This window comes from Scardinius erythrophthalmus (assembly GCF_964197995.2).
Source record: "Scardinius erythrophthalmus genome assembly, chromosome: 19".
Taxonomy (NCBI): domain Eukaryota; kingdom Metazoa; phylum Chordata; class Actinopteri; order Cypriniformes; family Leuciscidae; genus Scardinius; species Scardinius erythrophthalmus.
The window spans coordinates 28,957,194-28,970,678 of NC_138239.1; positions in this window are offsets into that span (position 1 = coordinate 28,957,194).

The window sequence follows — 13,485 nt, forward strand, 5'->3', positions numbered from 1 at the left end:
CTCGCTTTTTTTCAGTTCAGTTCAAAAGAAATTAATTTTGCTCTGTGGACTTTGATATTACAAGCAAGTTTCATACATCAATCGATTCTGTTAAATGTGTATTATTTTTGTGTATACTCACAATAAAAACAAAGTGTTGTGCTTTTTGCCAAATAAAGAAAAATAAACGTGATGCGAGTTCTGCCTTCTATCTGTCAGTGTAGTCCATTCTGAAATGCGTCCGAAAATGAACAATAACTCAGCGAATACTCAGTCAAACAGGCAAACACACATACAGGCATGAAGCTTGAATTATCTTCTCTTAAATGAAGTAATTTATATAAAAAACAAATATTCTCATCTTGTGAAATCTGTATTAAAAGAGAGCGATTCCAGTCGACCTCATTACAACTAATTCAAATGTAATGTGACTCCGCCTACGGAGAGCGTGCGCTATTCAAACGCAAATGAATGAGGCAATCCGCGCAATCCTGTGAACGCCCCCATATCAGCTCGAGAAACACAAGTTTATTCAAATCATTACCTTAACACCGTCTCGTAGCGCTGTGAGGAATAACAATAATGAAAAAAGTACCTCAGAAGTGCGGGTATATCAAGGAGCGAGCTGAGGAATACTGTAAGTTCCCTTTCGTCAGCAGGGAACTCCGACGCCTCGTCGGGGGAGTTCCCCTGACGAATTGGGATCACGCTAGGGAGACCAATTGCCTTCGAGTGAATTAAAACGAGCCAATGAACATTGGCATGCAACATTTGCATTCCGCAGCCCGCCTACCAGCGCGGGTATAAAGCCCGGAAGCAAACATTGCATCATCGCTTATTGCTTCGGAGCCGACCGTTTGTGTCCTCTTTGAGTGAATGAGCTTAAGATTGTATCTTTCTTACGCTCTACGAGTCTGCTGTTTCAGGAGGGGATCTTTCTGTTTTGGTGAGACGGCGCTTCAGCGACCACGCGATTCCTGTCTGCCGGCTGCGTCTACACTGTTAATTCAAAAGCTGTTTTCACAGCTGGTAAACGGTTGAGTGCGCACAGCGGGCTTGCAGTTTCCCCGCTGTGTCGCCGCGTTGGATCCCTGTGTGCTTCAGCACAATAAAGAGAGTACTTTCTTCCTGAAAGAGCAACACGAGTGAAGATCGCGTCCTTTTCAGGATGACGTTTCACTCGTGTGTTTCTGGATGCGATCGTTTCCTGTCCTCATTGACGGCCACGACCGCTGTTTCACATGCCTAATCGGTGTGTTGAAGCTGCGTTCGTGGGTGGTTCATGCTCTCTCATGAGTGCATGACCACGTCGGCACGTTGTTCGTCTCCCCTTTTTAAAGGATCGAGCCGTTCAATGTGCCGTGTGCCGTCGAGCGCCGGCTGACAGCGCGGGTTGTCACGGCAACTCAGCGCGCGTCATTCGGCGCTCTAGATGCGCGGCCGAGACTCGTGTGCCTCTACGAGGTTGAGTCCCATTTGCTTGTTCCCCAATTTAGTTCCTTTTCTAAAAAGAGGACTACTTTGGTTAATGAGCATTTGGTGGTCTGAGGGTTACAGTACGGAATGTCTCGCCAGGTGAAAGATCCTCACGAGCTTCCTACTCCTCTAGCGCATCGCAAACATGCTGAGACTGTGTTCGTGGGTGGTTTATGCTTTCTTATGAGAGCATGACCACGTCGGCACGTTGTTCGCCTTGCCTGCAGGCTTGAGCGCTCAGCGTGCCGTGTGTCATCAAGGCGATGGCCACGTTCACTGTCTTGCATGCCTGGTTGACGGCCATGATCACTGTTTCACATGCCTAATCAGTGTGTTGAGACTGTGTTTGTGGGTGGTTATGTTCTCTCATGAGTGCATAACCACGTCGGCACGTTGTTCGTCTCCCCTTTCTCGTAAAGGCTTGAGCCGCTCAGCATGCCGTGTGCCGTCGAGGCTTTCGGATGGGATTCTGGTCTTTCTCATGAGGGACCAAGCATTTCATTCGGGGCCCCAGGGGAGGGCAGATGTCGATTGCTACATCGGAGAGAGGGCTGTTATACTCTGAAAATAATGCTGAGTTCCTTCTATAATGGTGTGTTCTCATGCTGAAGATTCAGACTTGACAGCCACACTTTCCTGGGCTATTCTAAAGTGCCTGGATGTGTGTGAAAAATTTTGGCAGTATGGAAGCTTTTTGGTGCCAATATGGCAAGCCAAACATGCCTAAATCTGCAGAAGTTTTTCCTCTCTCACTACCCCTGCACTTTCACTGCACGTGGGTAGTTCTGACTCGGGGTGGAGCTGCGCTTAGTGACTGACCGTGATTAGTCACAACGCTGGCCCTCGGTCAGACGATGTCCACACTTGTGGTCCAGGAGCGCCTCAAAACCAGCCCGCTCAGAGTTGTTTCCCCCTAGCAAAAGGAAGGGAAATAACTCTGAGAGAAGCGACCAGAGTATGTGACATTCTGCTCTTCGGGAGTGCGTGTCATCACCACTCCTTCCCCCGGGAGAGGGCCGGGTGGAGAATTTTGTTTCTGTTCCGCCGCTGGTCATCCAGTCAGTGGTACCCAAAGTTTGAGCAGTCCACTTCCTCTAAGTCGCTCACGGGCCCCAGCGCTCAGATGGCAGTGAGGGCTTCGGCCTCGTCACTCTCGTCTCTCGCTGGGTGAGGCGGAAACCAGGACTCGATGCCCCCGGGCCTCGCTCCTCGTTTCCCCTCACGGTCGAGACTGGCAGTAAAATAAGACCAGTCTCCTCCGTCTGAGAGGGTCAGAATGGCAGTGTGCGCCGCCCCCGAGCTGCGCCGCTCTCGTTCCCCTCTCCCCAGCTCTCAGATAGCAGTGGCGCCACCCCGGTCACGTCACTCCTGTCTGCTGCTGGGCGGGAAGGTACGGAGACCAGCAGCCGCCCTTGGGCCTCGCTCCTCGTCTCCTCCCCTTCTCTTGCCAGGCGACAGCCCGCAGCAGAACACTCTAGGGTCTTCTCTGCCGTCTGTCCCCCGGTGGAGGCAGGTAGGTGTTGTCCAAATACACACCCAGACCCCGCTCTCGGCCGCTACAATGCCACCGGAGCCGTGTCCCTGCCTTCCGCCTCGCTGCCCCTCCGCGGGTACGCCGGCGGTGCGGGTGGGCTCGTTGCGGCAGTTTCTCGGAGCCTGGCTAGCGCTCCCGAGGCCGTCGCACTGGCTCATCCACACCTTTCGGCTCGGCTATGCAACTCAGTTTGCACACCGGCCTCCCAAGTTCAAGGGCATCCACTTTACCCATGTGCGTCCAGTGGATGCTCCTATCTTGCGGAAAGAGATCGACGCCCTGCTGGCGAAGGACGCGTTCGAGCCGGTCCCTCCAGCCGATATGAGGTCAGGGTTTTACAGCCCTTACTTCATTGTACCCAAGAAAGGCGGTGGGTTACGGCCAATCCTGGATCTGCGAGTATTGAATCGGGCCCTGCACAAGCTCCCGTTCAAGATGCTCACGAAGAAACGCATTTTCGAATACATCCGTCCCCGGGATTGGTTTGCAGCGATCGAACTGAAGGACGCGTACTTTCATGTCTCGATTCTTCCTCGACACAGACCATTTCTTTGGTTTGCTTTCGAGGGTCGAGCATATCAGTACAAGGTCCTACCCTTCGGGCTGGCCCTGTCGCCCCGTGTCTTCACGAAAGTCGCGGAGGTGGCCATTGTTCCCATGAGAGAACAAGGCGTTCGCATTCTCAACTATCTCGACGACTGGCTCATTCTTGCTCACTCGCGAGATGTGTTGTGCGATCACAGGGACATGGTGCTCCGTCACCTCAGTCAGTTGGGGCTTCAGGTCAACTGGGAGAAGAGCAAACTCTGCCCCGTGCAGAGGATCTCTTATCTCGGTGTGAAACTGGACTCGGTCGCTCAGACTGCGCGCCTCACAGAGGAGCGCGTCCAGTCAGTGCTCACCTGTCTCAAGTCCTTTCGAGGCAGGACAGCGGTCCCACTGAAACAGTTTCAGAGGCTCCTGGGGCATATGGCAGCCGCAGCCGCAGTAACGCCGCTCGGCTTGTTGCATATGAGACCGCTCCGGCACTGGCTTCACGATCGAGTCCCGAGGTGGGCGTGGCAGAGCGGCACGTTCCGGGTCAAAGTCACCCCGCACTGTCGCCAAACCTTCACCCCTTGGTCGGATCCTGAGTTTCTACGGGCCGGAGTGCCCCTAGTCCAAGATTTCCAGGCATGCTGTGGTGTTCACAGATGCTTCTGCCAAGGGTTGGGGGGCCACGTACAAAGGGCATGCAGTCTCGGGTCTGTGGACGGGGCCCCAGCTGCATTGGCACATCAACTGCCTAGAGTTGCAAGCAGTACGCTTGGCCTTGTGTCGCCTCAAGGGGTTTCTCAGACACAAGCACGTACTGGTCCGTACGGACAGCACTGCGACCGTTGCGTACATCAACCGACAAGGTGGTCTGCGCTCCCGTCGTATGTCGCGACTCGCCTCCCACCTCCTCCAATGGAGTCAGAAGCATCTGAGGTCGCTTCGTGCCGTTCATGTCCCAGGGGAATTCAATTGTGTGGCCGACGAGCTTTCACGTCAGCCTTCCCTTCTGGGAGAATGGCGACTCCATCCCCAGGTGGTCCAGCTGATTTGGCGAATCTTCGGAGCCGCACAGGTAGACCTGTTTGCCTCTCCGGACACGACCCATTGCCAGTGGTATTACTCCCTGACCGAAGGAACTCTCGGCACGGGTGCCCTGGCACACAGCTGGCCCCGGGACTTACGCAAATATGCGTTCCCCCCAGTGAGCCTTCTTGCACAGACACTGTGCAAGGTCAGGGAGGACGAGGAGCAGGTCCTTTTGGTAGCCCCGTATTGGCCAACCCGGACTTGGTTCCCAGAACTCATGCTCCTCGCGACAGCCCCTCCTTGGCCGATTCCTCTGAGGAACGACCTTCTTTCTCAGAGACGGGGCACTCTATGGCACCCGTGTCCAGACCTCTGGAAACTCCATGTCTGGTCCCTGGACGGGATGCGGAGGTTCTAGATGGCCTGCCACAGGCAGTGGTAGATACCATCTCTTCAGCTAGAGCCCCCTCTACGAGGCGCCTCTACGCTCTGAAGTGGAACCTGTTCGTCGGCTGGTGTTCTTCCCACGGGGAGAACCCACGAACTTGCCCGATCAGAGTCGTGCTCTCCTTCCTACAACAGGGGTTGAAGGCTGTCTCCCTCTACCCTCAGAGTGTATGTTGCCGCAATAGCCGCACATCACGATGTAGTTGAAGGTAAGTCCGTGGGGAAGCACGACCTGGTCATCAGATTCCTCAAGGGTGCTAGGAGGCTAAATCCACCTCGCGACTTGCACCCTGTACCCTCTTGGGACTTAACTTTAGTGCTTAAAGTGCTCCAAAGTCCTCCTTTTGAGCCTTTGCTGACAGTCGAGCTTAAAATCCTGTCCATTAAGACAGCGCTCCTGTTAGCATTGGCTTCCTTCAAGAGGGTGGGGGATCTGCAGGCATTTTCGGTCGACGAATCGTGCCTAGAGTTCGGGCCTGGCCTTTCTCAGGTTATATTGAGACCCAGGCCTATGTGCCCAAGGTTCCTACCACTCCCTTCGCGGACCAGGTAGTGAACCTGCAAGCGCTGCCCCAGGAGGAGGCAGACCCAGCCCTAGCTTTTCTCTGTCCCGTCCGGGCCCTCTGGGTTTATATAGACAGAACGCAAAGCTTTAGGACCTCAGATCAGCTCTTTGTTGTTATGGAGGCCAGCAGAAGGGGAAGGCTGTCTCCAAGCAGAGGTTAGCCCACTGGATAGTGGATGCTATCACCAGGGCTTATGAGTCCCAGGGTGAGCCCTGCCCTCCCAGGTTGCGGGCTCATTCCACTAGGAGTGTTGCCGCTTCTTGGGCTCTGGCACAAGGCGCCTCGCTAACAGACATTTGTAGAGCTGCGGGCTGGGCGACACCGAACACGTTCGCTAGGTTTTATAGCCTACGTGTGGAACCGGTTTCCTCCCGAGTACTCGCTACGGCCAGTAATTAGAGGGAATAGGTGTGTCGGCTTGCGACGCCATTCCGTGAGCGGATACGTGCGTCTTTTTGCTCCGTTGGTTACCCAACAAACGGCTAACCTTGTGAGTTCCTCCATCACCCCTCCGGTGCCAGGCGTTGCGGACCGCCCGGCACCAGGTCTGCTACCTTCAGTAAGGAGTTGCTAGTAGACTGGGTGCTTTTCCAGTGGTCCCTGCGGTGACCCATGATTGCCACGTGCAGTTCAGCCGTGTCTTCCCCTTGACAGACTCATTCTGTCGTCCCTGTTGAGTACGCTCCACACTCTTCCGGACTGGGACTACCTTCAAGGACTGCCATATGTTTCACTACCCTACGTGGTTAGTACATGTGTGTATTTGAGGGCCTTCCTCTAGGCTGCCTCAGCTTCCGCAGCGTTCCCCCCCATTATTATTTTCCTTGGGGACGGGCACGCTTTCCCAGTGTTATCCAATATCCACTGATTGGGTCTTGTGGAACAGCAGTGTGATTCCCTAGCTAGCTCCCGCAAAATTTCTGGAAACTGCTGCAGGGCTGTAGCTTAGCTGGGCGCTGGAAGGGGCCAGCACCATGGCGTTTTGGTAGGGATCCCAATTCGTCAGGGGAACTCCCCCGACGAGGCGTCGGAGTTCCCTGCTGACGAAAGGGAACGTCTCGGTTACGTATGGTAACCCTCGTTCCCTGAGTCCAGGGAACGGAGACGCCTCGTCCCGTCGCCATGTTGCTGTACCTTCGCGGAGGGCTGGACACTGTTCGGCTCCTCAGCGAAAAGCGATGATGCAATGTTTGCTTCCGGGCTTTATACCCGCGCTGGTAGGCGGGCTGCGGAATGCAAATGTTGCATGCCAATGTTCATTGGCTCGTTTTAATTCACTCGAAGGCAATTGGTCTCCCTAGCGTGATCCCAATTCGTCAGGGGAACTCCCCCGACGAGGCGTCTCCGTTCCCTGGACTCAGGGAACGAGGGTTACCATACGTAACCGAGACGTTTTTTTTTTCTTCTCACGTGAATCGGGTTTCTGTTTATGAATGAATTTATGAACGAACGGCAGAGATGCGCGCTGTTTACCACAGCTCGCAAAAAGACAGTTTAAATTTAAATTGCGTCTCTGTGTGAATGAATGATGATGTTTTAGCAAACTGTATTGCCGTACTGAGTTGAGTAAAAATCGACAGAAATATGTTCAGATAAAATGTAGGCTATTTGTATAAGCAACGTTTTAAACTGAAAATTAACATTTATATGCCCTAATATTTCATAAAAACAACGTTACAGTCAGGCGTTTCTGTTTGTGTATGAATGTTTCGGTTTTAGCAAACTGTATTGCTACACTCAGTAAATATCGACTAAAATATGTTGAAATAAAATGTATTTGTATAAGCAACGTATTAAACTGCAAATTAACATTTATATTTCTTATAATAAAAATGAAAGACCTATGTTACAGACATATGAAAGACAACATTTCGTTGATTAGTTTTGGATATATTATACATTTTTAATGTAAAATATCTGCCACCTCAAATAAGCTTTCAAATAAGTTTGCCAATATTTGCTTATGTTAAATATAATATGTTTTGTCAAAAATAAAGTTATCAAATAATCAATCAAATCCTTAACTTTGAAATATGTATGATAAAATGTATACTTTAGTTTTTACAAAGAAAGATTACACTTGAATTGTTGTAATTGTAACCTTTTTAATAAAAAAATATATTTACAAGGTAGATGTAAACAAACTATTAAAAGGTAAATATAAGCCTTTTCTTTAAATAACTTTTATTGTGTTTTATTATTGACAAATTTGGGGAGAGGATAAATATTCCAAAACTGAAAATACAGTATGAGAATTAACTGCACAATTACTAGACATGTTTTCCTTGGATATTATAGGCCAAATTGCAAGCACAATATGTGGAAAAATAAAAAAGAATTGAGATGCTTCCAACTGTTGCTCTTGCATTCTTGTGGCTCAGTGATTCACCTGAATGAATGGCTAATTAAGTATTCAGGCCCCATTGTCTCTTCAGGTGTGAACCACTATATATACATGATCGTTGACGCCCACTCCGCATATGGCCTTTCTAAACAGAAAGTGCTTTGCAAAATTCAAATCAATGTATTGTGTTATGTGAATGATAAGGCAGGGTGATTTTCACTTCATTTTGAAGAAAAAACACTAGGCAATGACATATTTTAGACAAAAGTCTTATTGGCACATATTTAGAATGTGTTTTATGGCCTTATTTCAGAAACTTTAGTTTTTAGTTTTTTCAATAACCATGCATAAACATTATTCTCTCAAAAATGCAGACATGTACATTCTTGTTGCTCACATTTCATGGTAGCCCTGTTTGTGCTAAATAGTGTGTAATTTTGTTTTGCCATTAATATGTTTATAAGCAACTGAAAAAAGCAAAAATGTCAGGGCATGTCAGAACATCTCAAGGACCCCAAAAACACCTTAGACCCCAGAGGGTTAAAATTGCTTAAATCACCTTTCTTTCCCATTCTGACATTCAGTTTGGAGTTCAGGAGATTGTCTTGACCAGGACCACACCCCTAAATGCATTGAAGCAACTGCCATGTGATTGGTTGATTAGATAATTGCATTGAGAAATTGAACAGGTGTTCCTAATAATCCTTTATATATATAAAAATGCATATTAAAGTCACCATAAAGACAAATTTCTTATTGTGGTAACACTTTACAATAAGGTCCGTTAGTTAACAGTAGTTAGTTAACATGAACTAATAATGAACTGCATACAGCATTTATTAATCTTTGTTAATGTTACTAATGCTTTATTAAAATCTTGTTAACATCAGTTAATGCACTGTGAACTAACAATGAACAGCTGTATTTTTATTAACAAACGTTAACAAAGATGAACAAATACAGTAACAAATGTATTGCATGGTTAGTTAATACATTTGTTCTTGTTCCAGAAGCCATTTTAATCAGATATATACGTCACAATAGGGAAGAAAATACTATCACAACTTGCATCCGATCCGATTGCATCCAAGAATCAGTGTTTCCAGCCTTATATTGACAGATGTGTCAGTCTTAGCAGAGGTCAAATGTCTTCAATGGTGTGTCAAGCATTTGTGTGCAGTAGTCATGCAAGAAATATATATATTTATCGTCTGTCATGGCAGACTAAAAACAAAAGGTGTGAGGACTCAATTGCTGGAGAAAATAAGAATTTATTAATGAAAACACAAAACAAACCCACGAGGGGAAAACAGAACTAAGTAAATACAAAAACAACAACAGACTAAGAAAACTCTGGAAAATCTCGGGGAACAGGAAACAAAAGACAATGTACCGACACAGACTACAAACAAGAGGGAACTAATAAAGGGAAACTAATCAGGAGGGAACAGGTGGATGAACTCAAACAATAATCAGATAACAAGGGGGAGGGATCAGACAATAACACGAGCACATGGCCCAAAACAACAAAACACCCATGTGCAGCACAAGACAGGACAGGCATGTGACATTACCCCCTCCCTACGGAGCGGCTACCAGACGCTCCATCAGACCATGGCGGAACGGGAGGGACAGCCCAGGGCGGGACGGGAGGGACAGACCAGGGCGGGACGGGAGGGACAGACCAGGGCGGGACAGACCAGGGCGGGACGGGCCAGGACGGAGCAGACAGTCCATCGGGCGATCTGGGCAGAGACGACCCTTCAGGTGGCCAGGGTGGAGCAGGTAGTCCATCGGGCGGCCAGGGTGGAGACTTGCCCTCGAACGACCACGGCGAAGATGACCCATCAGGAGGCCACGGCGAAGATGACCCATCAGGAGGCCACGGCGGAGACTCTCCCTCGGGCGGCCAGGGCGGAGACGACCCCTCGGGCGGCCAGGGCGGAGACGACCCCTCGGGCGGCCAGGGCAGAGACGACGACGACGACCCCTCGGGCGGCCAGGGCGGAGACGACCCCTCGGGCGGCCAGGGCGGAGACGACCCCTCGGGCGGCCAGGGCGGAGACGACGACGACGACCCCTCGGGCGGCCAGGGCGGAGACGACCCCTCGGGCGGCCAGGGCGGAGACGACCCCTCGGGCGGCCAGGGCGGAGACGACCCCTCGGGCGGCCAGGGCGGAGACGACCCCTCGGGCGGCCAGGGCGGAGACGACCCCTCGGGCGGCCAGGGCGGAGACGACCCCTCGGGCGGCCAGGGCGGAGACGACGACGACGACCCCTCGGGCGGCCAGGGTGGAGACGACCCCTCGGGCGGCCAGGGCGGAGACGACCCCTCGGGCGGCCAGGGCGGATACGACCCCTCGGGCGGCCAGGGCGGTGGAACAGACGACACCGGCTCAGGAACTGGAACAGACGACACCGGCTCAGGAACTGGAACAGACGACACCGGCTCAGGAACTGGAACAGACGACACCGGCTCAGGAACTGGAACCGACGACACCGGCTCAGGAACTGGAACAGACGACACCGGCTCAGGAACTGGAACAGACGACACCGGCTCAGGAACTGGAACAGACGACACCGGCTCAGGAACAGACACCAACGGCTCGGGCTCAGGAACAGACACAGACACCGGCTCAGGAACAGACACAGACACCAGCTCAGGAACCGGCTCAGGTTCAGGAACAGACACCACCGGCTCAGGCTCAGGAGCAGACACCACCGGCTCAGGAACAGACACCACCGGCTCAGGCTCAGGAACAGACACCACCGGCTCAGGAACAGACACAGGCTCGACGGCGGCCATCTTGTCAGGGGACACAGGCTCGGCAGGCGTGACGTGAACAGACTCGGCGGCGGTCATCTTGTTCGAAGACACAGGTTCGGTGTCGGCCATCTTGTCCGAAGACACAGGCTCAGGAACAGTCTCTGGCTGGGCAGACGTGACGTGAACCGTCTCTGGCTGGGCAGACGTGACGTGAACCGTCTCTGGCTGGGCAGACGTGACGTGAACCGTCTCTGGCTGGGCAGACGTGACGTGAACCGTCTCTGGCTGGGCAGACGTGACGTGAACCGTCTCTGGCTGGGCAGACGTGACGTGAACCGTCTCTGGCTGGGCAGACGTGACGTGAACCGTCTCTGGCTGGGCAGACGTGACGTGAACCGTCTCTGGCTGGGCAGACGTGACGGATCGCTGGGGTGGCGCAGGCAGTGCGAGCAGCTCGGGCGGGGCCGGCAGGGCGAGCAGCTTGGGCGGGGCCGGCAGGGCGAGCAGCTCGGGCGGGGCTGGCAAGGCAGGGTACCAGGGCGACGCGTCAGGGATGGCAGTAACCTCCGGGATGGCCTCCGGGTTAGGAGCCGCCGGACAGGTCATTGAGGAGGCCTTTCTCTTCCTCCTCCGTTCCCGGACCACCGGAACTGGGACCACCGGAACTGGGACCACCGGACTCGGGACCACCGGACTCGGGACCACCGGACTCGGGACCACCGGACCCGGGACCACCGGACCCGGGACCACCGGACTCGAGACCACTGGACTCGGGACCACCGGAACTGGGTCCACCGGAATAGCCACGGAGGGGTTCTTCCTTCTCCTCCTCCGTTTCGGAACCACTGGAACTGGGACCACTGGAACTGGGACCACCGGAACTGGGTTCACCGGAACTGGGATCACCGGAACAGGAGCCACCGGAACAGAGACCACTCCCCTGGCGATCCTCTCCTGATGGCGAATGTAACCCTCCACCATCGCCTCAAAACTGACGTGATCAAAAGCTCTACAGATCAGCCAGTCCATCGGTTCATCCAGCGCATAATTAAACAGATCCCTGCAAGCCTCCTCGCCCAGGTTCAGCCCTTCAGCAGCGCGACGGAACCTCTGCCCGAACTCCCTCACCTCCATCCCCTGCTGACGGAGGGAGACCAACTCCTGAAATCTGAGAATCCGCTCCCATTGCGGACAGGAGACTGGTTCCGCCTCTCTTCTCCGCTGAGTCCTCATCTTGGTCGGTACATTCTGTCACGGCAGACTAAAAACAAAAGGTGTGAGGACTCAATTGCTGGAGAAAATAAGAATTTATTAATGAAAACACAAAACAAACCCACGAGGGGAAAACAGAACTAAGTAAATACAAAAACAACAACAGACTAAGAAAACTCTGGAAAATCTCGGGGAACAGGAAACAAAAGACAATGTACCGACACAGACTGCAAACAAGAGGGAACTAATAAAGGGAAACTAATCAGGAGGGAACAGGTGGATGAACTCAAACAATAATCAGATAACAAGGGGGAGGGATCAGACAATAACACGAGCACATGGCCCAAAACAACAAAACACCCATGTGCAGCACAAGACAGGACAGGCATGTGACATCGTCTGCTTCAATAGCAGCACATGAAAGCATGCCAGACCTCAAGGGATCTGTAGGCAATTATCTCACTTGTAGTATTCACTGCCCCTACAGTCACAACATTAGCTTTCATAAAAATTTCATGCCCTTGTGCTTTTGTGTTTAGTAGCTTTTCTGTTTGGTTCAAAGCCACTGCAGAGAACTGTATCACTCTGCTGAAACATATGCAGTTCTTTCAAATCATATTTTGTTTGAATGGGTTTTGCTTTTGCAGTCAGGCAGAACGCTGGACACTAGAATCATTTCTCGTCTAAACTAGTTCTCTCAAAACTGAATTGTGTTATATTTCTCATTCTTTCTTCATCTCTTTTCTGTTTTACATTTGCAGTCATTCCTTTGCGAAGCAACATTTTGACAACACGGTGTCTACATACTACACATATCTCACATTCCAATGCTCTTGACTTGACCTTCCATTTCCAATTTGATGAATGAACTGGAACCGAATCTCTTTTTAAATCGGTATTATTATCGTGATTGGAACATATTGCCAGTTAAGACTTTTTACTCAAAATGTATTTAACATTTATTTTTAAAAATTATTCACCACAACATATGGTTATATTGTTGACTTCCTAAGTACATATAAACATTTGCTCTGTTAATATTTTCTTTTCTTTTGTGGTTTAATAATTCATTAGAGGGTTAAATATAGTCATGCATCACACGTTTTGGTATTTCTTCCTGTTACTGAAAATGAGGTTTCCACATCTACTCCTCTCATGTTATCATGACAGTTTAATTAGAGAAGAGCGGTTAAGCCGCCCAGTATCTCTGTCAGATGCGGCGCAGTGTCTGTTTGAAGATTTGGACTCTCTCCATTGGGAAGGAACTAAAGACGGGGGCTTTTGTCATATTCCTGTGGCAGAGGGTTTTGCATGTGCTGTGCTAATCTAGGAAATTCCCCATGCTGAAAGCAACTGCAGTGGATTTTATGGAGCTCACGGATTGTGTTCAAGGAGGCTGGTTTTTATCAGTGTTCTGTGTTTAAACTGGTTTAAAGGGATATTCACCCAAAAATTGTTCCAAACCTGTATGAATTTCTTTCTTTTGCTGAACACAAAAGAAGATATTTTTGAAGAATATGGGTAACCAAACAGCTGATGGGCTCCATTGACTTCTATTAAAAAAAAATACTATGGAAATCAATGGGGTCCATCAACT